The 25,878-nt window shown below is 49.7% G+C and overlaps 1 protein-coding gene across 5 annotated transcripts in view; it reads left to right on the top strand.

Moving 5' to 3' along the window:
• Positions 1-25,878, top strand: part of CEP192 (centrosomal protein 192) — a 1,978,693-nt gene that overhangs the window by 120,327 nt on the left and 1,832,488 nt on the right. The gene's annotated exons all lie outside the window — the stretch shown is intronic.

Below are 25,878 nucleotides of genomic sequence, written 5' to 3' on the forward strand. Positions count from 1 at the left end.
ACAGTTTAAATGGATTTGAAGCCAACTGTGTTCTGTCATATTTTCCTAAGAAATGTATTAAATAGCTATATTTAACATGAAATTAAAATTATGCTTTCATGGCGCCAGAATTCTTCTGTGACGTTTTTCGATTTTTGTTTCCTTTATGTGAAGATACCATTCCTGAGCAATGTCTAAACCTGTTTCTCTTTTGCAGCCATGCATATGTTTGCTTGCCTTGTTCCTGGTGAGATGATAATTGCAATGATGCACCTAATGTATGGATAATTTCCCAGCGCCGTTGCTTTGAACTTCCAGTGAGAGCGCAGTGAGATATTTAGTTGTTATAAGTACCTTCTTCTAGTATAGTGTGAGCTGTGTGACTTTATACTCAATTGCAGGTCATGTGAGTCAGTGAGGAGCAATTATTGTGTTTTAAATAAATGTTTTTCTTTTTGGCTCGGTTTATTCTATTTAATTAGTAGTACCTGTACATGCCTCCTTATTCTGCTCCTTTAAAAAAAAAAGAAAATACTATATTCAATTTGAGTTGTACCTCAACAATTGTTAGAATAGCATTATATCTGATGGAGACTTCCAGCTGCAGATATCGTACCTTTGAATTTCCCAGGCATAAGACTGAATCCGGAAGAAATGTTCATGAGCAGTACCCCTGCACGCCAGATGGTGGTGTAGTTGGGCTCTGTGTGCATTGTCTTTGCCGGTAATGTTGTCTGTGGCCCATATATAGGCTCCACCTAGGTGTGCTGACGTAAATTATTTTCTTTCTGTCCCAGCCAGTGCTGATCCGGAGAAGAGCTACCCCTTCAGTCACTATTTGACTGGATTTTTTCTACTTTTGCTGACTCATTTGAGGTTTTTCCTTCTATTGTGGCAGGGATGTCCCCTAGGAAAGCCGACGTCAAGCCCTGTGGAGACTATCATTGACTGATGTCAGTGACGTACCCGCATCTTGTATGCCTGTGGTGTCTTGAGCGCGACCACGACCCAAAGTCCTGCTCAGACTGCCTCGCCATAAATCTTAAGGCCTTGCGGGAGTTGGTCCCTAAAGCTCATGGCAGCTCGGCAGGTGACGCCACAACACTCAAGAACCCGGTCGAGGGGAAGGTCCGGGGAGTGGTCGCGGAGTCTGAGATCCTTATCCAACTCCAAATCCTCGGGACAATCAGGTAAGTCTAGACACAAGAAAAGTAGTCATCCAAGAGATCTTCGATTACTACTGTAGTCAGCTGACAAATCAAGGGAGCGTCTATGTCTTTAAGTCTTGGCTTCGTGGTAGTCTGCGCCGGGGGGCGACTACGCTCCACCTGGACTTTCAGGGAGCTAGAGCAAACCCTACCCTACTGAAGGAGTTTTGAGGCCATGTGCCACATATTTGGGCAGCCCGACTCCACTGGCTCACCTTCGGGCCCGTGGGGTCATAATGGGCCCCATCTGGTTCTGTGCCGGCGACTCTGGCCCCGCTCCAGCCGGGCCCCAAGGACCTCTTCCTGGATCAGGACCTCGGCTGGTCGTACCATCTCGACCTTACCTGACACCGGTCCCAACGCTCTGGGCGTCCATTGGCTGTGCAGTCCCCATTCTGATCCCCCGACTCCAATACAGACCTGTATAGGTCCAGACAGGAGCCTTGCCTCCTAGATCGGAGCCTGAGCGCTAGTCCCTTGGGTTAGGACTCTGGGAGGAATGGGAAAGGTCGATGGACCTTGAGGAATACCAGACATATTGTATTGTAATTGCATTTATAGAGCGACTACTACCCCTGATGAGGCGTCAAAGCGCTTTTCAGGTGTGTAGCACGCTACTCCGGAAGCCAAAAAGGATTAGAGGTGAATTAGTATTGTGAAATTAATTTGAAGGGTCGACATGTTAGTCTGTTATTTGGATTGAAAAGGATAGTGGAGGTATAGAAGAGGGAAACGTTTGGATTTAAATAGCTCTTGCTCCCCTAATGAGGTGTTGTAGCACTTTTTGGTAAGTTGCAGGCTACTCTGAAACCCGAAAAGGATTAGTGATGAATTAGTGTAGGGAAATATGACATTAATTTAATTTGAGCGGTGGACATGTTAGTCTGTTATTTGGATTGTAAAAGGAATAGTTAAGGGATAGAAGAAAGAAGCTTCTAGAAAGTATTTCTTTTTTTTTTTTGTTGGAATTCATAGCAGTAGGAGGTGGTTTGGGATGAGTAAAGGGGAAGTGGAGGGGTAAAGGTCAGAGGGAACGGTTTAGAAAGGCTTGGCTGGGAGATCTGATTAATAAGAGGTATGAGATGATGCAAGGAGTGGTAGAGGAGGGAATAGTCTAGAAAGGGTTATTTTGGGGATTATATTAGTGGTATGGGGTTTGGGATGAATGGCAGAGTGGAGGTAAAGGATATATTGAGAGCTGTATAGGGTGAGAAATAGGGTAGTAAATTGGAGAGAGTAGTAGAATAAGGTTTGAGATGAGTTAGAGTGGAGGTAATATTGTGAGAGATAATGTGAGATGTAGGGTAGTGCATTGGATATTCTGAATTAGAAGTAAAGTAATAAATATAAAGATACATCTAGTTATGTCATAAATATAAGGTCTATCGTAAGTACATGGAAGTTTTATTTGTATAAGGAGGGTAATCTATGTTGATTAAAGTTGAGTTTAATAAACTCAGACTTTGAAGTGTTGCTGTACTTTACATTTTTATTTTTTTGTAAAATTCAATAGTGAAGCAATTGTAGATAAGTAGTTATAGATTTACTTATTTATGCAAACATTTATATACATGTTAAACATAGAATAATGTAACTATAAGGAATATCTACATTTGTTAAGCAGAACTAACAAATATGTCTTTAAAAACATAATTATGATTCATGTTAATACAAAGCAATACTCATATGTAGGTACAGATCTATAGTCCAAATAAATGCTTGTATTTAGAGGGATATGCTGTATATTTGTTTGAGTACAGTGGTTATTTGGGGAAGAGCCAATTCTTGAGTAGTCTTCTGAAGATAAGGTGGTTATCTGGGTATCTTATCTTTGGGGGTGAAGAGGTCCATAGTTTTGCTGCTTGAACAGAGAAGGGTGTGCCATCCATGGATTTTGTCTTGTACGGTGGGATTTTGAGGCGAGGTGCAACTCTAGAGCAGACATTCCTATGATGAATGTATTTGTGATTTTATTCCTGATGAAGAGCGGACCTGTTCCATGAATCGCTTTGTGAGTGATTCAAAGCAGCTTAAATGTGGATCTTATGGCAACCGGTAACCAATGTAGGGCTTTTTAGGCAGGGGAGATGTGTGCTTGTGGTTTTATATATGAGTCTGGCAGCCGAGTTCTGAATCTGTTGTTGTCTTTTTATGGTTGTTAGAGGTGATCCATGGTACAGGCTATTGGCCTTAAAGAGTTTGGACAGAACAAGAGAGATGGTAGCCTGGACCTTGTCTGGGGATCCCAGATAGAGGAAAATGCGTAGCAGAGTTTTTATTATAACAAAGCTTGATCTTCCTAGTTTGTCCACTTCAGCATTTATTGATAGCTTGGAGTCCAGGGTCATTCCGCAGTTTCTTACTAGTTTTGAAACTTTAGGTGGTGTTCCCAGATTATCAGGCCATGTGGCTAGTGGGTCATAATTCTTCCAATCACCACACATGAGTATTTTTCTTTTGGAAGCATTCAGTTTGAGATGGCTCAATGTCATCCATTGATCTACAGCTTTTAAACAACTGAAAATTGGTGAGTTTGACGTCTTTGGAACATTACAGTTGAATGAGTATTTGCGGGTCTTCTGCGTAGTTATAGCACGTGAGGTGAAATTGATCAGTGCCGATAATGATTTTATGTAGATGTTGAAAAGCATAGGTGAGATGATACATATGCAGGAAACCCTAACATGGACTTGTGTGAGAAACTGGGTGAAGCTAGCGTACTGGATACTTCTCCAGATATATTGATATGCTTTCTCCTCCTAACATTGCTACAGACGAGGGCGCTTCTTATGCAATGGAGGACGGCTGATGTCCTAGACCTTCAGTTGCCCTTGGTAGCATACAAGGCTAACATCTTGATAGAGGTGTTGTGACCGGGATTCCTCCCCTCAGAACTGCTACTCCTGTTCAATGACGCACTCACTGACATCTTGTTCGGGACTTTGTCCACATCCCACACAGGGGATCTTGTGAATAGTAAGATCGCCCTTCGCCCCACCCCAGGAGACCCAGAGTTGCTACTCCGGAGAGCTTGGTCATCCAAGCCTTTACAATCGAAAGTTCATTCCGTGCCGCTCTCCCGGATAGGGAATCCAAGAGGCTGGACCCTTTGGGGAAGAAAATGGTTTGTTATGCCATCCTGGCATTGCGGTACGTGAACACCACATGTATTTTGAGCTATTATTCCCACGCTCTGCTGGACGCGGTTGCACAAGTGCTGCCACCGGTCTCAGAAGAGGCCGGGCTGTACTCTCTGAGGCTGTTGCTGATGGAATAGATGCAGTGTAGTTCACTATCAGTTGTGGACTTGACATGACCAACTCTTTAGGCAAAGCGGGTTTGTCAACGGTGGCCTTGAGGCACCATGCCTGGATGACTGGCTTTTCTGAGGATGTTCCATCCTCTTTTATGGACACACATCAACCGCCATCTCCCTTTCGGTCCGTTAATGGCTATGGAAGAGGCTTCCAGCAGTGCCAGTTCCCTCCCAGCTACCAACCTGTGCATGAGAAATTAAAAATGCTCTTGTTAGCTTGGGTCCTGTCTGCCTGCACCCAGGAGACTGGATGGTTGCGTTGGAATTTCAGAACACCTTTTTCCACATTCCTGTCCAGCCTGCCCACCGGGGTTACCTTTGGTTCACGGTGAGCCACAAACACTTTCTGTTCACTGTGCTCTCTTTTGGCCTTACCAGCGCCCCTTGGGTGTTCACCAAGGTGATAGTAGTGGTTGCAGCTCATCTGCGAAGATATGGTGTGCCAGTCTTCCGCTATCTCAATGACTGTCTTCTAAAAGCAGGCTTGCCCCTTGCTGTCGTCTCCCACCCCAGACAACAGCCAACCTCCTGCACTTGCTGGGGTTCACTATCAAAATGCCAAAGTCACACCTGACACCCTCTCAGAAGCTCCCTTTCATTTAAGCTGATCTGGACAAAGTGCAGTTTCAGACTAATCCTCCTGAGCGGTGAGTCCAGAATATTCAGGATATGATACCGATGTTTGTCTTTATCCTTGATTTCAACGAGAGAGACCCTGAGGTAGGTGAGACTTTAAGCCTTCTGCATCCTCCTGGTAACTCATGCCTGATGGCATATGCTTGCTCTGCAGTGGGACCTGAAGTTTCAGTGGGCACATTCAGGGGAACCTTTCTGACATGGAACTGTGAAAGATCCGCAGTGGTGGCTCATGAACTGTGATTGGGGCAGTCAGACCCCTCTCTCTTCTCCAACCAGATCTCACAGGAGTGACAAATGCATCACTTCTCGATGGGGCAGAAATCTGGGAGGGGTGGAGATCAGAGTACTCTGGTCTGCAGCTGAATCCAGACTCCACATCAACCTTCTGGAGCTTCATGCAGTAAAACTGGCATTGAAAGCTTTTCTACCCTCCAAGGGAAGGCTAGTGCAGGTGTTCATGGACAATCACCACCACCATGTGGTACTGCAACAAATGGGGCAAGGTGGGGGTCGTGAACCCTTTGTCAGAGCCCTGAGTCTTTGGACATGGCTGGAACAGGAGGGTGATTCCCTGGTGGTTCAATACCGGGCAGGCACTCTGAACACAAGAGTGGACAAACTCTGCCGTCCATTCCTAGTGGATCACGAATGATGTCTCCAACTGAAGGTGGTGCAAAGTCTCAACAGTGGGTAGAGTCTTGGTTAGATCGATTTGTCTATGCCCAGTACGTGCATTGTCAGCGGTTTAGTACGTTGGGGTTTCCGAGGTGGCTCTCGCTCTTAGGAGCTTTTCATCTCGATTGGTGAGCACAGGCCTCCTATACGCGTTTCAGCCCATACCACTCCTTCCCAGAGGTTTCGAAGATGAAATACGGCTTGGCCCAAGTCATTCTTGTGACTTTGGATTTGGCACAGAGAATTTAAATCAATCAAGATTTATAGAGCACAGCTAATCACCTGTGAAGGTATCCAGGTGCTGAGAGCCAAGCTACTTGGGTGGCATCAGTTGTAAAGCCAAGTCTTGGATCCCCTTCTGAATTCCTGGAGAAATGGTGAGGTCCGGAGATGGAGGGGGAGGCTGTTTCAGACTTTGCCATGAGGTAGGAGAAGGAGCTCCCTTCACTGTTGCCTGATCGGATGTAGGGAGTGTGGATGGGTGCTGAGTGCAAGAGTCTGAAAATTTGCTGGAAGCTGTCGATGGTTGATGTATGCTGGTCCTTGGTTTTGCAGGGCTTTGTAGGTGTGGAACCCTTATTTTCCTTAAAAATACAGTTAGTTGTTGCTGATAAATAGTGCCCTACTGTCTGACTCTGAATCTCTAATGCGTTCAGTTGCCAGATTGCATCCCTCTATCCTGAAATTTACGGTGTTAATTGGACCACTGTCCTAAATATGACTAAACTTATGTAAAATGTATTCCAAGGTCTTGTGAAACACTCCGCTCCAAACACCCCCTTATGCACTCCACATAGGATGGCTTGATGTGGTGGACAGGGGCAGCTAAACACAGACTGAGGGAAGTCTTTATGTTCATTCAAGCAGGATTAGTTAACAGATCTTCCCAAAAAGTCATTTAATTTAAATGAATCTGAAAAATCTAAACTGCATTTACTTTCTCTATAGGACCTCATTGTCCTGTGTTACAGTGCTGACCGTTAACTTCTCTGTACTCCAGAGTCACTGAAAAATGTAATATTTGTATGTGGCATGTGTTGGTTTTTGGTTTTCAAACTCTAGTCACCCCCCACCCATCCCATACTATAGCTGAGTCGGCTACTAGTCTAACAGATATGTCAACTGTGTCTGTATTATTAGAGCCAGCTGTGATAAAACTAAGGCCAAAAGTGTGAAAGCTTGATGGGAACTCTTAAACTCTTGGGCAATAAGAGAATGATGGTATCAGACCTGTTGAAGTCTTTAAGCAGGTCTGAAATAAAAGGTGTTCACTCCTGCTATATTGCTGTCATGAGGCTGAGAGCCGAGTGCCCCTGCAGCAGCTGTTTCTGCTCTTGTTCTCCTTCGATTTGGGGAGACCATTGTCAACTTCTACCTCACGCCCCATGTCCTCCTTCATCCAGACCATGCTAGGCATTTTCAGACTGAGAAATACCGAGACTTGTTTCAGCTAGTCTGAGCTTAGTAGTAACAAGCATCCTACATTAAATTAAAACCTAAGTCTTCTGCTGTTTCTTAGCCTCATCAAAGTACTACCGGGTTCACAAGACTGCTCGAGTAAAGTTTTGTAAAATCAGATCTTTAGTGCTATCGTACAAGACTAGGCCTCACAGTCTGGCAGCTTCAAGGCGGTCTCTGTTGTTGCTCAGGTAGGAGTCCTGGGCTGCAGAAGCAAGACTGGGATCCGATGTGCTTTTTCAACCACAGGGGTCCTCAAGTTTCAAAATGTTCCTTGATCCAGTGTTAAATAATTATATAGAGGTCCCCATCCTTCTAGGAATAGTGCTGGTTGTGTTATTGGGAAAGTATCCCACTGCATCGTCAACTGATAATTATGTACTATGAGTCCTTCCAGACCATCACAGCTTGAGATTTCTGCTATTTTCACTTCTGTAGTCCCTTTTCAGTAACCCTAATATCGTAGTCTCCACGCAGAACATTTAAATCCATATTCGCAATATCTGTCTTTGAGTTTGATGGTTGCATCTGTTGCTATTCTGTCATTAGGTGAGGATTCAGGTTCCTGGGTTATTGTGGGTGGGGTCTGAGTGGGTCCAGGAGCGATGGTAGGGTCACAGACGCCTGTATTCACGGTCTGGTTCAGTAACTGGGGCGCCAGGAACACATAAAGCTGGGAAAAGAAGCTGAGTTGAGAGAATTACTGTTTTGCAGTAAAAATAAGGAGGGTAGGGGCGGAGGTTGCCTGGCTCTAAGATGGCTGCAATTGTGTGAGGCTTCGGAGATCCAGACACTCATCCTACACACTCCTGACTCCCCCAGCAACAGGAACCTCCCGAGAGGATGTCTCCCTCGATACTTTGCTCCCGAGATGCTTGTAGTCCCGAGTGCGACCAGCGGGGAGCGACAAACGCTGGTCGGGCCTGCTGGCGAGGGCCCGCCGAGCCCTGGCTGCGCACTGTGAGGTCGTGTTCCGGGAGGTATTTGAACCACTTAAGTGCGAAAAAGAACATCCTGCCTTGACGCTTTGTCTCCTACCTACCTGGCGGGGAGCTGGTTGCGCCTTGGGCGCCAGCGGTCATCTGAGTCTCGAGGACGACGTGAAGATCGGACCCTACGGGACAGGAGAAAAGGTGATTGGCCACGGCCTGCAGGAAGCAATTTGAGCGGGTGTTAGAAGCTGGGCTGATATATCAGCACTGTAAGAGAGGCCTGTGACAGCGGGCAAGGCTGGCACAGAAATTGGCCTCTGAATCTGTGTAAAATAGGCCTTTAACAAAGCAGGCTGGTAACTCCCCTTACCTTGTACCTCGGGAGCCAGCCACGAACACACTGCTGTGCCATTCTGCTGGGGTAGTCCACAGTGTACAAGCCTGATTTTTCAGAGACCGTAAAGGCGTGGATGAACAGCACGCTTGGATTCAGCGCCTCTGCAGAGTCTAGCTGCATTGCAGCGCTCCCACCGTGAGAGCAGCCAGCACAGTGAGTCCTAAGTAATCGCAAATACCTAGCATTTGTACCCTAAGCACTGAGAGTGCTAATGATCATATGCTACAACTGGACTGGAGACCAGGCGAGACGGCCCTGAGAAATAAATTGGGGCTTAGCCACCTAACACACAGCAAGAAGTGAACTGGCTGGATGTGTAACCAATTGGGCCTGCTGTGGAACCTGATCCTGGGAGATTGGATGCATGTGGCGCAAACGTAACCTGAGCTGCGATTCCACCCACCGCAATTGAGGTAAGATGCCCTAGAAGAGACTCACTATTGCCCGACAATCAGCTGATTGTGATGACACATCCCACCCCTCATGGAGCTGTCCATCATCTTGGAAAACCCTCCACCCTGGAGCCTTATCGGATACTAAGCTGAGAACAACCAAGTCTTCAGACTTTTTCTAAAAGTTAGGAGTTCCATGGCAGACCTTAGTTAAAACGGAAGTTCGTTCCAGGCATTAGTGGCTCTGAGCACAAAGCTGTTTCCGCCCCAGTTGGCCTTTTTTGCCCTGGGAACGGCTGCCCGCTTTGCTTCCATTGAGCGCAGTGCTCTCCCAGGGACGTACCATTGGATACGTTCTCTTAGGTCTTTCAGGCCGGATCCCCTCAGGGACTTGAATACCGTGCAAAGAGCCTTAAATTGGGCTCGTTGTTTAATTGGCAGCTAGTGAAGGTCACGTAGACCTTTTCTGATTGACACGCACCTAGGAGTGCCCGTGAGCAACCTGGCTGCCGCATTCTTTACCATCTGGAGTCTGTTAAGGTGTTTATTGTTAATCGTCAAATACAGACTGTTGCAATAATCCAGACGGGACAGAATTAGAGCAGATACTACAGATCTGAAGCTTTCATCCGTGTGGAGGGGTTTGATTTTTTTCAGTGTTCTTAGAATAAAGAAACATGTTGACACCACTCTCATTTGGGGACCAGTTAGCAAAGAGTATTGTCCACAATTACACCCAAGTTTTTTACCTTAAGTGCGGGTGGGGGGGGGGGGGGAGGCCCATCTCACTGGGCCACCAGGCCAGGGACCAGAGGTTGGGATTGTTCCCGAAATGATCACCCCTATTTTGCCTGCGTTCAGCTTTAGGCAGTTAGCGGACATCCAGCCAGTAATGGCAGCCATGCAATCCTGGCAGCTAGTGGCCTTTTCCGCTTCTTTGCCTCTTTGTAGAGAGAGCACGATCTGCGTAAGGTCAGAAGTAGGCCGAAAGATCGTATAAGGGCAGCCAGCGGTTTGACATAAATATTGAAAAGCGTCGGGCTAAGGGAGGGTCCCTGTGGGACTCCACAGGGAAGAGCAAATGGTTTAGATCTGTCCCCTACTAGATCTACTGTTTGTATTTGTATTGTTGTAAATGATTTCAATAGGTTCAAGGCTGAGTAGAGTCAACGGCACACACAGATGGAAAAGGTATTAGTCACCCTGCAGACCAAGGCGGAGGATTTGGCGGCTCGCTCTTGAAGCAGTAACATACGCATCATGGGAGTAGCCGAAACTACCAACACAGGAAATATGGAGCAATATGTAGAACGGCTACTGACTGCATTTCTGGGGAGGGAAACCTTCTCAGATACTTGTGGTGTAGCGAGCCCATCGTTCCCTGGCGCCCAAACCTATGCCCGGGGTGAGCCCCCTTCTGATTTTAGCCAGACTCCTAAATTACTGAGACACTGCGTTACACAAGGCACATGACTTCAAAACACTTCAGTATGAGGGAATGAGCTTGTCGTTCTATCCTGATTTTACACAGCAGGTCTAAGAGGTGCTTCAACTTGAGTACAGCATGTTGTACCCGGTGAAGCTGCGTGTTTTGTGAGAGGTAAAGGCGCACTACTAAACTGACCCACAAGTGTCTCACTTCTTCAAACAAAGGGAGGGAAGCAACAATAGAAGGAGACTCCCGCGCAATGTCTGTTGACGAGATGAGGAGGTTGAGGATACAGAGGAACAGTAACATCAAGTATGGAGACCAGGACCTGCAGACTTCCTGAGGCAATAGGAAGGCAGGACTTTTCATCTACTGGACTCCATGTAGGTGACAACTGAGATATAAGCCAAAGGATACTAGGACACCCCCCTTTTTCCCTATCTTTCATTTCCGACCTCTACTAGCGATGCCTGGCTTCTAAGTTTGGACACATCACATTACATGGATGCAGTAACTGTGACTCTGGTAAAACTGTTCCGATTGCACTGCTGCAGACTCGGTCACTAACTTGGGTAATGTGTATTAATACAATCACAACTCTTCAGTACCCCCTCTGAGTGCCGGGTCCAATATTGATGGCTCTATTTGTATAGATGTAGCGGAAATATGAGGTGGGCCTGTGGGGATCAAAGATCCTACATGTTCCTTGTTCCTGTATCCACTCTGCAAACCAGGGCATAATCTTTTCCTTACATAACAATTGGCATATTAAGAGACTCATCACTCCTATTCATCGGATGGGGATGCTGGATCTGCGTGGGCTTAGACATCTGGTAACATCCACCCCTGTGTGTGCCCCACCATATGTAATTTGTAGTTTACATTTATTGTTTGGAGATTGCAGGGGAGGACCGGTGAGGGCATTGTTTTAGCCATGTGTAGTTGGGGGTCACCTAGCGTGGGTGGGACTGGGGTTTTATGTTTGACCGCATGGGGGGGGGGGGGGGAGGGAGAAGAAACACGATCACAAGCAAAGCATGACCAAAAGCCAATACTAAGACAGACCCGACCAGGGGAGTTGACCAGGTAGAGTTGGACCTGCTTAATGGGCAGAAATTGCAATTTATTACCTGGAATGGATAGGATCTAAACTATAATAGCAAAATCCGGAAAGTCGTTGCATATATTAAGACAGAAAGGTAGATGTTGCGATATTGCCACTAGATAGCGACACCTTAACCAGACGATGACTGGAAGGTCATTTTCCTGCGGCAGGGTTCTCCACACACTCGCAAGGAGTCCGAATATGGGCAGATAGAAGATCAGGGTTAAGACTGACACACGTATTCCCTGACCCAGGGGGTAGATTCATGATTGCCACCTGCCAGAAAGATGATTTGAGGGCAGTCTTGGTGGGGGTATATGGTCCCAATCATGATGATCCTCAGTTCTACCATTTCCTGAGTGCCTGTTACAGGTAGTCCACAACTCAGGGGGGTGGGAGACTTCAATTGTGTATTAGATTAATTATGTGATTGCTCAAAGGGACCTCCTTGTCCATCCGCTGCTTCTAGGGCACTCCTGGAAATAGCAGAAAATAAAGGGTTAGTAGACATGTGCCCACTGCCCAGGGGATGGGGGATACACCCATTACTCATCAGTACATGATATCCACGCCGGCATAGATTACTGGTTGATATCCTAGGAGCTTGGCATCCCGTGTGACTGAGTGTATGCAACTCCCTCATACTTATTTGGACCACTTGCTTGTGATATTGGATCTAGAGCTCCGAGCCCCACGGATTGCAGCATTTGCTTGGCGTTTCTCCCCCCCCCCCCCCCCCCCCCCCCCCACACACACACACACCCACATTGTTAGACCCGGTGTTCAAGTCAAAATTAGCACAAGTAATAGAGGAATACTTCGCCATAAGTGTTGGGTCAGTCGACAACTTTGCCATAGTCTGGGCAGCATTCAAAGTGTGTGTGTATGTGTATGTGTGTGTGTGTGTGTATGTATATATGTATGTGTATGTATATGTATGTATATGTGTATGTGTATATGTGTATATGTATATATGTATATATCACTGAAAAAACCATAGGTTTCACACATGTTATAGTTAGCGGAAATTTTACTGATAAAACACCAATGAAATTCCCCCGTTATAGTTAGTGCAGGCAACTATAACTCACGCGACCGCAATCCTCTGCTGATGCTAATACTGTATTTAGACACTTATTTGCCCATGTCTTCTTCCATACATTTTTAGCTATACATATATTACAAATATTTTTTTTTCATAAAGACACATATGTCATCAGCAGAAGATTGCGGTCGCGTGAGTTATAGTTGCCTGCACTAACTATAACGGGGGAATTTCATTGGTTTTTTATCAGTAAAATTTCCGCTAACTATAACATGTGTGAAACCTATGGTTTTTTCAGTGAATTTGCAAGGTTTTTAAATGCTAATTCCTAACTATAACGTGTGTGAAACCTATGGTTTTTTCAGTGAATTTGTACGTTTTTTTAAATGCTAAGTTACTTTACGCCATTCGTGACGTGCGCGCCCACTTAACGCAGTTCGTTCCGTGCGCGCACGGTGCGCTTCGCGCACCGTGCGCGCACAGTGAGCACGCGGTGCGCTTTGCGCACCTTCGGGCACCAATTGCACACGGGGTGGAGAGAGTGTGGATAATTTTTTTTTTTTTATAATTTTTTACCGTACGCGTACGGTAAGCGTAATCGGCGAAATTACCGAAAAAATAAAAATTCCGTTTTTGGCCTTGGGGGATCTTTGGGGACTCCCTCAACATGGCTATGTGTGTGGGAGTTGTCTAAACAGCCCCTTTACATGTTTTTGGGCTTTATATTTTAAAAATCACTCTCAGTGCGAGAGAGAAAATGGCGGCCGCCGCTTCCTGGTTTCGGCCGATTCGAATGTTTACTAAGATCTAAGAGCCAATCAGAATCGCGCTCGCGCACGCCACCGTACGCGTACGGTAAGCGTACCGTAAGCGCACCGTAAGCTGGCTCAGATATATATATTGATTTAAAGGCTATTTTCTCAGAATCTACTGAACAGATTTACACCAAACCTACAAAAGGCACTTCCTTGACCTGAGGACTACCTCTCTGCCAAATTTCTAGTAATTCTGTTCAGCCGTTCGGGCTGTAGCCCTGTCTAAAGGTCCTATGGAAAAATGCATGGGAAAAACGCGTTTTGGGACCCCCCTTTTATCTCCGCCCCCACTTGACGAATCCCCCCGAGACTTTCAGGGTAGGAGCGGAGCGTAGCGCCCCACCTATTTTGAAAAATTCGCGAGGATTCGTCGACCGGCGCCAAAGTTATTCAAAATAGAATGTTGCGGATTTCCTATGGAAACGTGGTCCTAACTATAACTACCTACTGGCGACCGCCAGTAGGTAATATGTATATATATGTATATATGTGTATATATGTGTATATATATGTGTATATATGTATATGTAAATATATGTATATGTATATATATATATGTGTGTATATATATCCATGCTCCTGCTTGGTTGGTCGTTTGATTTGAAAAGCACTCGAAAAACACCAAGGTGTTCCAAGCATGACACCTTTATTAAGCGGAAAGGAAAACGTCTCTCTACTGCTTAACAGTTCCCACCACGTACGCCGACGCGTTTCGAGGCAATCCTCTCTTCAGGGCAGGCAGATGTCAGCCCCTGGGGCCCCCAGGTTCTTGGGGTGGTGCTCTTCGAAACGCGTCGGCGTACGTGGTGGGAACTGTTAAGCAGTAGAGAGACGTTTTCCTTTCCGCTTAATAAAGGTGTCATGCTTGGAACACCTTGGTGTTTTTCGAGTGCTTTTCAAATCAAACGACCAACCAAGCAGGAGCATGGATGTATTGGCGGCGGTCGTGCCGTCGAAGAGCACCACCCCGAGAACCTGGGGGCCCCAGGGGCTGACATCTGCCGGCCTCTAATTGGGGACTGACATCAAGGAATTGAAGGACTACGTCGATCTGCCGGGGCTCATTTGGGGGCTCCGTTCAGCAGGAAATGGCACTCTTATTCAAAGCTGACACTACATTGCCCAGAATACTTTGCTTTTCGCACAGGTGGCAACCGATCATGTGGCATGTCACAAGGTGCTTTTAAGCAGGGAGTGATCGGATGTGCAATTTTTCCACTACCAGCCCTGAAGAGAGGATTGCCTCGAAACGCGTCGGCGTACGTGGTGGGAACTGTTAAGCAGTAGAGAGACGTTTTCCTTTCCGCTTAATAAAGGTGTCATGCTTGGAACACCCTGGTGTTTTTCGAGTGCTTTTCAAATCAAACGACCAACCAAGCAGGAAGGAGCGCAGGCGGAGCACTCGCGCCCGGAGCGACGAGACAGGGCCCAGAAGCGGACTCCTCCCTGGGTGACCTATCTGCCACGAGAACGGCCCTGCTGAGCCAACCCGAGTGCGGACCCCAGCGGACGGGCGCACCCGCCACCGTGGGGAGGGCCCATCCCCAACCATGGGTCGTCAAAAGACGGCGGGGGTGCCGTCAACCTCGCACCCGTCTCGAGTGGCCGCATCCACGTCCAGGGGACCCCCGCATACCACTGAACCCGTCACCGACGACCATACGTCCAGGAAACTAGATCAGGTCCTGGCGGCCATAGAACACTCTAGAGTGGCGATGGAGGGGAAGTTCGGTGAGTTGGCGTCGGACCTGGGCCTCCTCCGAGACGACCACAGGAAACTGGCGGACAAAGTCGCGCACAACGCCAGCACGATCCAGACGCTGGAACCGCAGGTGCAACAACATGGGAATGCACTCCGGGACCTCCAAACCCGTATAAAGACACTGGAGAACAAGACGGACGACTTGGAAGGGCGTTCCAGACGGAGTAATATTCGCATCGTCAATTTGCCGGAAGGAATCGAAGAGCCTAACCCGGTCAAATACATCACTGAGTGGATAGCCTCCTTCACCCCTGCGGACGCCCTTACAGCGTTCTTCTCCGTGGAGAGGGCCCACAGAGTGCCGGCACGCAGGCCGCAACCGGGCATGCCTCCTCGCCCGTTCTTACTCAAGCTCCTTCATTATAGGGACCGAGACACTATCCTCAGAGCGGCCAGGCAACAGGGACAACTGCAGATAGAGAACAAACAGGTCATGTTGTTCCCGGACTACTCCCGTGCGGTCCAACAGCAACGCGCCACCTTCCAAGCAGTGAAACGCACCCTGCGCCTGCGAGGCATGCAGTACGCGCTCCTTTTCCCGGCCCGCCTCAAGATCATTTATGGAGGCGAGACACACTTCTTCACAGACCCAGGAGAGGCGGCGACATGGGCGGAACAATACGCACGACACCCCGGGGACAGCTCCAGCCCGCGCCCGAGGAGGACATCCGGGCGCCCGGACCGCCGACACCGAGGGGCTTCTTCCACGCAGATCAGTGCACGGACCGACACTACCTCCACCAGCTCTCCGGACCTTGCGCAGATCATGGCGGAACGCCGGAAGGCACTCCAGGCGGTGGCCACTATGAGCCCACAGGACAGAGACACAGATTCCGAGCGGGGCCCCCACATCTTCAGCTCTGACGACGAAAGGAGTGCCACGCCGAGGTCACGAGAGGGCTCGGTGACACCCCCGGTGGTGACCCCTCAGACCGCAGACACTCATCTAACAAGCAGCCCCCAGACCAGAACAGGCGGGACACGAGCACGCACAACCCGGCTAATCGATGGGAACGAACTACGCCACAGAGCCCGACAGAGGGCAGGACACCTATGGACATTGACAATATACGGACTACCGCCAGAGCGAGAGTCGGCAGCCACCTAGAACCACCACCCCCACAACTACGAACTAAAGTTTCACTATGATCACTAGTTTGGGCACACCGCCTTGTGCGGTGCGCCCCCAGTATTGGGACTGTTTCCCACCGTTGTTATTGTTCACCCCCCTCCCTGCATACCTTTTCCCTACCATTCCTGCAGCGGGCGAGGTGACCGCCATAGACGACACAGTGCATGGACGGACGATAGGCGGCGGGCGTGGGGCTGGAAGCGACGACCGTGGGGTTCGCCACACGATGAGCACACATACAGATGCCTTCCCACATCACACCTCACAACTCCCCTAACACAGACATAAAGTTCCTGACACTGAATGTCCGAGGCATGCACACCGCACGAAAACGATACTCTATCTATGCCTACATTAAGCGACAACAGGCCCAAGTTGCACTCTTACAAGAGACGCACCTGACGGTAGGGGAAGTGGACCGGCTACAAAAAAAGTGGCGAGGCATAATATGCGCCACGACCTACTCCGCGTTCGCCAGAGGCGCCCTAGTATGGATCAGGCCGGGGGTGCCATTTAAAGAGCAACACAGACTCGTAGACAGAGAAGGTCGATACGCGGTGCTGACGGGTTTATTAGAGGGTCAACAACTACTGATAGGGAGTATATATGCCCCCAACTCGGAACAGGAGGGATTCTGGGGCACACTCACACGCACATTGGCACAACACACTTCAGTCCCATGGCTCCTAGGAGGGGATTACAACTGCACTCTGGACCCACGCCTGGATCGCTCACATCCCCCACAGGCCCACTCCCCTGCACACAAGCAAGCCGCGGACCTCCGCAGATGGGTGGCCAAATGGGGGTTGGCAGACATCTGGAGGACCCGCTACCCCACTGCGAAACTCTACTCCTTCCATTCGATCCCACATAATCTGAGGGTCCGTTTAGACAGGTTCCTCGGCTCCATGTCACTCGTGCCCTTGGTACAGGACTCTGACTATCTCGGCAGGATAGTGTCGGACCACGACGCGCACACTATGGTCCTCCGTTGGAAACCGCCTCACCCCCCGATTCCGACTTGGAGGATGCCTCGAGAATGCCTCACAGACCCGGTGTTCCGTCACACACTTGAGGAGTTTATGCAGGGCCACTTCCGCCAGAATGACAATACGGCGTCCACACGTTCGGTGGAGTGGGACGCATTTAAGGTGTGCGCCAGAGGCCACTGCATCCAGCAAGTAGTTGGGGTAAGGAGAGTGCTGGACAAGGCCTTGCAAAGGGCGGAGTCCCAGCTCATGGAACTCTCGAAAAGGGCGGATCAGGGGGCCGCCACAGTGACACAACTCTCAGAGGCCAAAACCTCCCACGCGGTTACGTTGCGCGATCTGCGTAAATACAACTTTCGCGCATACGCGGCTCGAGCGCACCGAGAGGGGAATAAGACGGGATCGCTCCTGGCCTGGTTGGCCAAACAAGACACAACACCGCGTCCTATCACAGAACTCATGGCCCCAGACGGGCAACTGAAATACTCAGACAGATATCTTGCGCATCTTTCACGGGTACTACGCGACCCTATACCGCGCCCCACGGGCCGGACCCTCGAGAGATCTCGCCGGCTTCCTAGGCGAGTCGCCCCTGCCTGGGATCCCCCCCGACATCGGCAAGGACTTAGACAAACGGATTCTTGCGGTTGATGTGAAACAGGCGATTAAGGCACTTGCCCGCGGGAAGACGCCGGGTACGGACGGACTCCCGATCGAGTTCTACCACGCATTCGTGACGCTGCTGGCGCCACGCCTGGTCTCCATATACGAGGAGGCGGTAACTCGTAAACTGCTCCCAGATTCGATGCGGACGTCGGTCGTGGTGACCTTCCTGAAGCAGCATAGAGACCCCGTACTCCCGGCCTCCTACCGACCAATAACGCTCCTGAACACGGACTGCAAGATCCTCGGGAAAATTTTAGCAGAGCGATACAGTCGAATTCTCCCAACGCTGGTGCATCCAGACCAGTGTGGGTTCGTTCCCCGACGTAACACCTCACACAATCTGCGCCGCTTCTTTCATGTCCAGGACCAGACGAAGGGACGGTATCCCCGGGCGGCGTGCTTGGTCCTGGACCTAGAAAAGGCGTTCGATACCCTGTCGTGGCCTTACCTGTTCGAGGTCTTGAGTCGTATGGGCGTCGGGCCTGTGCTGCTGGCCTACACACAGCTGCTGTACGGGAGCCTCTCCTCCAGGGTGAGAATCGGCAGACTAGTGTCGGTTCCGTTCCCGGTGACCAGCGGGACCAGGCAGGGTTGCCCCCTCTCTCCTCTCCTCTTCGCTCTGGCGATGGAGCCCCTGGCCATTAGGCTGCGACGGGAGGGGGAGACTTGGGGGATCCCCATAGCGGGCGTCACCCACTGCGTGTCTCTATACGCGGACGATCTACTGATCTACGTCCGTGACATATCGGCTGACCTTACATCCATTTGGACGACACTACAGGAGTACGGGGACACTTCGGGACTCCGGGTCAACTGGGAAAAATCGTCCGTTTTCCCTTTGGGCGCGCGCGCAGAATCTCTGACGATAACGCTAGGTGCGCAGACGTTGAAATGGGAAGGGACTCCCCCCAGATACCTGGGGGTGCGCCTATACCACTCCCCCCAGAGACCTCTTCGAGGGAAACCATCGGAGGGCACTGACCAGCCTGCGCTCGGCTGTGGAGTTCTGGAAGACTCTTCCATTAGCACCTATAGGACGCGTCGCAATCGCGAAGATGATCATGGTGCCGCGAATGCTCTACTACTTCGCAAACCTTCCAATAATCCCACCCCGTGCTTTTTTCCGGGAACTAGACACGCTGCTAGCAACCTTGATCTGGGGGGGCGGTCGGCACCGAGTAGCGCTGCGTACATTGTATCTACCTACGACGGCCGGAGGCCTGGGGGCCCCATCCTTCGAATCATACTTCCTCGCGGCACAGCTCCAGTGGTTATCCCAGTGGACGGCGGAGCGACATATGGAGGAGACAGTCACGGATGCGGGTAGACTACCACAGCCCGCGATCCGACGTATGCTGTTACCGGGCTCAAAGCCGATACGCACACATCCACTTCAGGTCGTCGTAGCCCGCCGATGCATGATGCGGATACACCGCATGTCCAGGGGACGGCCGCTGTACTCCCCCCTGCTCCCTCTGGTGGGGTTCCCGCGACGGAACGGACACTACACCGCGAGGGCCCTCCAGGTGTGGACGGACCACGGCGTCACAGAGATGGAGGCGCTGTTTCAGGAGGGGCAGTTGAGGACGTACGCACAGATGGTGGAGTGGTATGACCTCCCCCAGGGACAATTCCTGAGACACAGGCAGCTGCTGGAAAGTAGTGGCCGCTTTTGGAACCCACGCGATGGGGAACCCCCGACGCATCCGGTGTTGCATACAGTGCTGCGCATGGGAGCGGGCAGTCACCTGGTCACCTGGCATTATAAAGCGATTAGGGAGTTGGCGGACGTTTCCCTGGACAAACTCTGGGAAACGTGGGAGGACGATGCAGGCCGCGTATTCAACGACGCGGAGTGGCGCAAAGCCCTGGAGTCCCCCAAAAAGGTGTCCAGGAACGAGCGATTTAAAAATATCCAATTCAACATTCTCCACCGGGCGTATCTTACTCCAGACAAACTCCACCGGTTTTACCCTGAGACGCGATTTGACTGTCCCCGATGTCACCTGACAGACGCCGATTTCAAGCATATGTTCTGGGCCTGCCCCTCCATACACCGTTTTTGGGAGGAGGTGTACCAAACCGTCAGCGCTACAACTGAAATCCCGGCGGCTGCCACCTGGGAGGAGTGTGCACTGGGGTTGTCCCCGAGGAAGAAAACCGCGAAGGTACAGTGGAAGTTTATGTCCCTAGCCGTGCTCCTCGCGAAGAGGAACATCGCGATGCATTGGAGGGCCCCAGAAGGACCGTCCATACCGGCGTGGGCAGGCGCAGTGCTCAAATGGGGAGCAGCCGAGGAGGAACTGTTAAGGGAGGAGGAGGCGAAGGGCGCCCGTAAACACCCGATATCTATGGAATGGGCGCTCCTCATCCTTTTTAAGCAAAACTACGAGCCGAGGGACGCCCCGGCCGTGTCACAGCTCACCCCTCACGCCTCTCCGACATCCCCTGGCCGCCCCAACCTGGCGGAGGGCGCAGACGACTCCGCAGGTAGACAGAGCACCTAGGTGCGAGAGCGAGCACGGACCCGGCCCCCTGTGTCGCGATAAGCGATGACCGACAGACTCGACCCCCCCCCCCCCCCTTCCCCTAAGTAGATCTCAGGATGGATCGCTCGCACTAGCTATCAGTCCTCCCACAATCTGGCACGTGAACCTCGCCCCCGCCAGTCCCGCACTCCCACCCCCCCTTCCATTTTCCACCTCCTACTCCCTTCCTTCCCCACCCCTTCTTTTTCCAAGTTTAAGGATCCCCCCCCCTCCCTAGGGCCCGTTCCAAACCGCCCCGTAGGCGGTAGTTGCCCCGGTTGACGGCTTACACGCCGTGGTCCTAGATACACGACCCGACAGTGAACCTGGGAAAGAAGGGAATGCTGCATACACTACATTGGGGAGGTAGTGCTGACCCCGATAGAGACGGACGCTGGCGACATTACTGTGCAGACATACACGGGGACGGAGCAGAGCGCACTAGGGGGCGACCAGCCTTACCGCTTATAATAGATACCTTCGGCAACTAACGAACTACAGCACCCACTCACTATAGCTCATGCAACGGTTGCTGATGATGTAACGTAATGATTGGAGCATATATAAGCGAAAGTTTACTGTAATGAAATGCATGCAAAACCCTAATAAAAAAATTGAAAGAAAAAAAAAACGACCAACCAAGCAGGAGCATGGATATAGATAGATAGATAGAGAGAGATAGATAGATAGATAGATAGAGATAGATAGAGATAGATAGAGAGATAGAGAGGTAGAGAGGTAGAGGTAGAGGTAGAGGTAGAGGTAGGGATAGATGGATGGATGGATGGATGGATCTATCTCTAATCATTAAAGGACAGACTGACATGCTTAGTTAAAGAGATAGCTGAATTGGAACTCAGACATAAGAGGAGTGGTGACCCTAGTGTGTTGGGTGAGATCGAAAGTAAGATGGAGGGATACCACAAAACAGCAGATGCTGAAGTTAAACACCTGAGCAAATATGCTGTCACAAAGACATATGAGGAGGGAAAACGACCGGGAGCCTCACTTGCGATGCGAGCATGCCGCAGAAGGGAAATGGAGGTGATCATAGGTATCCGAGACGGAGGAGACAAGGGGGAGAAATTGCTGTGTGACACGACTTGCATTGCAGATAGGTTCCGCACATACTATGCTGACCTATACCGTTCACGGGTCATGCCTGATGAAGAGGCCCTAAAGGACTACCTAGAACACATTGTCATTACGTGGCTCACAGTGGAATATAGGGAGCACCTAATGTCCACTGCCCTGGCCAGTATGCCGTCTGGCACAGGCACAGACGGATTGACTGATTGATCGGTAGCCTTCTACAAAGCTTTTCTGATGAATACATCTGCCAGTGGATTCCTCACCTTGTGAATATCCCCTGCGCCAGCAACATTCGGAAACTTTTGTAGCACTCCATGCCGATGAGGTCGAAGACGATGTCACAGAGACACGGCTCCGCTCGCGACTCCGCTGACGTCACCGGATCCATAAGAAGACGTAGTCGGCGTTATGACGTCGGTTCCCTTTTTTCCACGCTGTCGACGCTAACGGTTTTCGGGGACTCTCTCTGTAGCTTTAGCTGGATACTTTGTTTTCCTGCTGGTATCTCTTTCTTCTTGTTTCAAGTTGAAAAATGTCGACTAAGAAGTCCGGGTTTAAGCCTTGCAGGGAGTGCGGTATGTACATGTCGATTACGGATCCGCACAAGGACTATGTCTGGTGCCTTTCATCGGATCATGATGTCGAAGGATGTTCTTGCAGCCGCAAGATGAGCACAAAGGCTCTGAAGGAAAGGGAGGCGAAGTTATTCATTGCCAGAATGAAAAAGGACAAGAGAGGTCGAAGATCAAGGTGAAAGTCGGCGTCAGAGTCGACGTCGGGGCATGCTTTAAGATCCAAGAAACCCAAGAAGAGGCATGGCTCTCGACATCGTTCGGACAGGGATGCGGCTCCGAGATCGACCTCACCTTCTCGACGTCGTAAGGAATTTGTGTCTCCTTCTCCTGTCTCTGTTCCCGATTCTCCTGTTGGCCTGACATTGCCTGCAGCTTCACCGGAGCATTCTCCGGCTCCGGCCCCATCTCCGATGCCGGCTCCATCTCCGGTTTCAGTTGAGGAAGTTCCGGCTCTGGATGAGTCTTCGACTCCACTGGTTCCACCGTCGGCGCCGATCGGCCTGAGTCCGGTGATGCCTGAGCCATATCCTTCATTTCCAGGCCCGGGTCAAGATCAGACGCATTATTTAAAAGCGATGTATGGGGTCTTTACTAGAGCTTTGTACCCCTCTGGAGCGCCTTCGGGTCCCATGGGTCCAAATAGCTTTCAACTTGGGAGTTCCTCAAGCTTACCCTCAAGCTCCTTTTATGCCATTTTTCCCGGCGACGCCGTCTTGGCATTTACCGGCACCAAGGACATTGACGCCGCTTCCATCTTCACCAGTGCCGGCTCGACCTCGTTCGACTCCGGCTGCTCCTCTGTATCCGGGTTCGACGCCGGCTCCGGCGCCGTTGGATTCGGTTACGGCGCCGCCGACTCCTGTTGTGAGAATCCGATCCAGGAGGGAAGCTCAAAGGGTACTATAAGAACAAAGGTATCAGATGGAGGAGGTGGAAGAAGGTGAGCTCATGGAATCTGATGATCTGTTTTAGGAGTTGAAAGAGGCTAGTGGCCTGGACTTGTCACCTGAGTGGGAGATTACTCCTCCGGCTGATACTCCTTCAAAAGATGTGGCTCCCTACCACACAGTTATTAAAAAAGCGGCTGAGTTTTTGGATCTGCAGTAAACGTCTGCTGAGTTTAAACCGAACATCCTCACAGAGGTTTTACATTCTCCATCCTCTGTATCGGAACCCTTGCTTCCATTTAATGACGCCATTATTGGACCGGTCATGGAAGTATAGCATAAGCTCTTCTCTGCTCCTGCGGTTTCTAAGGTTGTTGCAAGAAGATATAGGGCGGCTCCAGGGGACCCAGACTTTCTGACTTCCCATCCTTCTCCGGAGAGTCTGGTGGTTCAGGCTGCCTGTTCTCAAAGATGTTCAGGTGCCTTTCCCCAAGTCCCTAGTGACAGGGATGCAAAAAAACTAGACCAGTCAGCCAAAAAAGTCTTTTATTCTGCCAGTATGGCTTTAAAATCGACAAATGCCACCTGTCTTTTGGGCCGATAGATTCATGCTTTAATGGATTCAGCTAAACAACTGGCCCCTAAATTGTCAGAGGAGGATAGACAGAACTTTAATGAGGTGCTATCGGACACTCAGGCGGCTGCACGTCAAGTAATCCAGAGCGGCCTGGATACTGCTGACTCTGTCGCTAGGATTATGGGCTCTTTTGTTGCCACAAGGAGGAGTGCGTGGCTGAAGTCATCTGAGTTCTCCCCTGATGTGCAGGCAACGCTTCTGGACTTGACTTTTTACGGCTCTGGTCTTTTTGGTAAAAATGCTGATGCTGCACTGGAGAGATTTAAAGAGAGCAAAGCCACGGCCAAATCTCTGGGTCTGCAGACTCAGCCTAGGGGTTCGTTTAGGAGGTACAGGGGCTTTGGAAGATTGTCCTTTCGTACCTACAGGCAGCGCCAGCAGCAACAGAACACCCTGTATAAGAGCTACAGGGGCAGAATCAGAGGTTGTGCTCGAGGTCGGCAGCTCTCCTCCTCCTCTTCCTCTGTCCCTCCCACCACTGCAAAGCAGCCCTAGATCCACCATTCTGGATCATGCTGGTCCTGTGGGGGGCCGGCTTATCCATTTTGTACAAGATTGGCAATCGGTTACCACAGACCTTTGGGTTCTAGATCTTGTAGAAAATGAGTAGGCCCTTCCCTCTGAATTACTCTCCTTGCCAAGGTGCTTGCTCGGAGGACCATCTTCTTCTTCTCCTCCAGGAGGAGGTCCTAATGTTGTTAAAAAAAGGTGCGATAGAGGTGGTTCCCGAGCAGGAAAGGGGTCAGGGATGCTACTCCCGGTATTTCCTTATTCCGAGGTTTTGGATGGCAGGCTGCATCCAATCCTGGACCTCAGGATCTTGAATCTTTTTCTGAAGCAAGAGAAGTTCAAGATGCTCACCCTTGTGCAGGTTCTTCAAGCGCTGCAACAGGAAGACTGGATGGTGTCGATCGACTTGCAGGATGTGTATTTCCACATCCCCATCTTGAAGTCGCACAGGAAGTATCTCCGGTTTATGGTAGGGTCGCAACATTATCAGTTTGCGGTCCTTCCGTTTGGTCTTACTACTGCACCTCGAGTCTTCACCAAGGTGATGGCAGTGGTGGCAGCCCATCTCAGAAGGTCGGGGATTCCAGTTTTCCCCTATCTGGACGACTGGCTATTCAAAGCGGAGTCGCCAGAGAAGGTGCTTAATCATCTGCAGGATACAACCCAGCTGTTGTACAAATTGGGTTTCTTGATAAACATGCCCAAAACTCACCTGGTGCCCTCTCAGTGCAACCTGTTCATAGTGACGGTACTGGACACTACTGTGTGTTGGGCATTCCCTCCTCCTCAAAGGATTCTCGACATACAGGAAATTATTCCCTTGTTTTACAATGGAGCGGTCATTCCTAAACTAAGATATCTTTATTTCGGCAAATAGCCTTGAAAAGTACAGAAAAGAATAAAATACATATATACACAGACAGACCTGACACAGATAAAATGAGTCATAGCAATACATTAAGTGATGATCAGTCCCCTTCTTCTATTCCACATTGCTAAAAGAAATTTAGAGACTGCAAACACTATACATTCAGATGTGTCGGTTTTAAAAATTCTAAAAGCATGGCTACATTGCCGAAAACCCATATTTTTACAAATAGGCACTATCCAATGCTTCCTAGCTTTTGAATATGCAGGGCAAAAAAATAATACATGGAGCTCATCCTCTTTATCGCAACTGCAGCCGGGGCAGGCCTCAGTAGAGGTTGGCACCCAACTGCTGGTGAAAGCTCTCAGGGGTAAAGTGCCGTATCTCCATTGGAGATCGTTTCCTTGATGCTATAGGATAGATAATATCCATAAAATTCTCAAATTGGTAAAAATCTTTAACAGTTAAAAAGGATTTAGTTAAAAGTCCATTCTTTTTTTTTTTTTTTTTTTTTTTTTTTGAAACCGTTTATTGCAGTTCGTAAAAGTTACAGGTATGGGCCTACAACCATCCGGCCGGCCGCTAGAATGACAAAAACATATTGCACACATACAGTAAAAGTCTCTAGGCAGTGCAGAGCAATGAAACAGGAGTAATCAATGGTGCAGGCCACACAGCTCCAAGCCCACAGTACGGTTCCCTTTTCTTGAAACAAAACAACACCAAAAAACCACACCCGCAAGGCAACCCGCGATCCAAAATAACAGCACGTGCTCCATAAGTGGGGGATCCAAACCAGCAGCAGAACTCTGGAGGGAGGGATGGGAATAGATCAGGGACTG

The sequence above is a fragment of the Triturus cristatus genome, chromosome 5_1 (genome assembly GCF_964204655.1).
Source record: "Triturus cristatus chromosome 5_1, aTriCri1.1, whole genome shotgun sequence".
Classification (NCBI taxonomy): domain Eukaryota; kingdom Metazoa; phylum Chordata; class Amphibia; order Caudata; family Salamandridae; genus Triturus; species Triturus cristatus.